Source organism: Siphateles boraxobius, unplaced genomic scaffold (assembly GCF_051911475.1).
Source record: "Siphateles boraxobius isolate OS27281-9 unplaced genomic scaffold, OSU_SipBor_1 65, whole genome shotgun sequence".
Classification (NCBI taxonomy): domain Eukaryota; kingdom Metazoa; phylum Chordata; class Actinopteri; order Cypriniformes; family Leuciscidae; genus Siphateles; species Siphateles boraxobius.
The window spans coordinates 2,405,001-2,407,500 of record NW_027509192.1 but is presented as its reverse complement, the minus strand read 5'-3'; the positions used below and the strand labels follow the sequence as shown (position 1 = coordinate 2,407,500).

Sequence of the window (2,500 nt, the reverse complement as noted above, 5' to 3'; positions counted from 1 at the left end):
GTTCAATGAAATGTTTAACAAAAGTAAAGGTTTAATAATGTGGCACTGAAAACCCCGGTGATTGACACTGAATGTTTGGGGCAGTGGATATGACACTTTCATCATCTATATGTTGGCTGTGGTGACTTTGGGATGTGGGAAATTTTCTTTTGCAATTTTATTTGTATTTAGCTCAACTTTGAACTGAATAAAAATAGCTTGTTTCCACCCCGGAATAAAACAATTTAAAAGATAATTGTGACTTTTTATCTCACAATTCTGACTTTTTCTTGCAATTGCTAACATTTACATTTATTCATTTAGCAGACGCTTTTATCCAAAGAGAATGAGAACAAATAGAAGCAGTTCAGTTCTTTTCTCAGAATTGTGAGATATAAAGTTGCGTGTTATAAAGTTGCGAGATGAGAACTTTTTTCTCAGAATTGCGAATTTATATCTTACAATTCTAAATGTTTTCTTGCAATTGCGAGTTTATATCTCACAATTCGGACTTTTTCTCAATTGCGAGTTTATATCAAAATTCTGAATTAAAAATTGCGACAAACTCGAAATAGTGAGAAAAAAAGTCAGAATTGTGAGATAAAAAGTCGCAATTACCTTTTTTATTTATCATTCAGTGGCGAAAATAAGCTTCCACTTGCAACACCAAAATCAAGGGTGTAATTCCATGGAAATGCACATGCTGATCAAATGTAGCCATTGAATGCACTGCATGTGGCTTTGGATAAGCATCTCTCAAATGTGTAAATGTAAATCTGGGCAACTAAATCATAAAATCCCTCCACTGAAATGAATCCGAGCACAATCAAGCACAACACAAACTAAATTAAATATCCCATCATCCTCTCTCTCTCTCTCTCTCTCTCTCTCTCTCTCTCTCTCTCTCTCTCTCTCTCTCTCTCAGTTTAATGTGCTTTATTGGAATGTCAAATAACTGTGCAGTTGTATAGCCAAAGCACGTGCATGTTAAATAGGATCTAAACAACTAGTAGCAAAGTAAAAATAAAGAAAATATGTAAGTTAAAATTAAGTAAAATAACAGTAGAATAGTCTCTCCACCCAGAACCCAAAAGCTCCAGGAGACGATTAGCTTGGCCACCCTTCTCTCAATCTCTCCGTCTCTCAGCTTCTGCCCTGTGGCAGGTTAACGGTCTGTCGCTATAGCAACCGGCCTGAAGAACGGCTGGATTACTTCGCCCTCAACGACAACAAGACTACTGAGGTAATACTTAAATTAAATGTCTTATTTTATAAAATGGCGTCAATGGCAATATTATAAAAGACTCCAGAGTTCAATAATTCTAATTTATTATTACAATAAACGATTATTGGCCACTTTTTACTCATTGTTTTGCAATGTGCGTATTTATGTGGGCTAAAAAAAGTTCTCGGACAAAATTCCCGACAGTTTTACAACAGGCTTGTAACCTTACGCACATAAAATGTGTACTTACCCTCGTTCCCTACAACCGTTTGTGCTTTCTCGCGCGTGATTTCGTAGCAAAAATATATAACGTAACCATATTCAGAGCAGCGCCATGACGGGTATGAAAGCGCATACATCCGCTGTAAATAAAATTACAACCAACTCTGAAACAACTGAGGAGACGTATTTCTATCCATCACAGCCTTGCTTTCATTCCGTAAAAAAATAAAATAAAATAAATGGCGCTGCTGTGAATAAGGTCTAACTGAATCGCATGAGAATAGGCCCTACCTACGATCGCCGCGTTTCGGATCTCAATGTTTTTTTAGCGTTAAAAACCATTAAAAACATCGTAATTACTTGAAACAAAACAAACATTATCTTATATAATTTATAAAACGTATTTTAGCTAAGGCAATATATTTAATTTTCGTTTTGTTTAATTTTAAGTAGATACAAATAACTAAATGCATGCAGCTTTGCATATATGTGTGGTTTTATTTGGTTCTTAATTTTAATGAAAATGTAAAATAAATTTTGGTTACATTTCTTTTAAGGTGACATAGTTGCATTGTACTTACTCAAATAAGAACTGAGTAAAAAGTACATGTATAGTTACAGTTAGGGTTTGGTTTAGGGTTAGTTACTTGTAATTATTCACAATTTACAATTACTATGGTAAGTACATGTAAGTACGTCACCTTAAAATGAAGTGTTACATACATTTTAAATTTTGAGCTTATTGAATTTAAATATACACATTTTATAGACAAATTTGTGTGGGTGTGTGTGTTTGTCAATGATTAGGGAATGAAACCCATGCTGCGTCCAATATCGGACACTTCCCTACAGTGTGCGAAAAACAGTATGCTAAAAGATTAGTATTTCCGAATGCATAGTATTTCATAGTATTAGTATTCATTCATACATAATATTATTACAGTAGACAAAAACTTCCCGGATGATCTTCTACATCCGGCGAGATTATGAAGTGTGCATTCGATGGACACTTTACTATCCCATGATGCCACGGGAGATCACATACAGACAGTAACAACATGGCGGATGTAGTAC

General features: G+C 34.7%; 1 protein-coding gene across 1 annotated transcript in view; it reads right to left on the bottom strand.

Moving 5' to 3' along the window:
• crabp1a (cellular retinoic acid binding protein 1a) overlaps positions 1–2,500 on the bottom strand; it is a 10,804-nt gene that overhangs the window by 3,504 nt on the left and 4,800 nt on the right. The window lies entirely within an intron of this gene.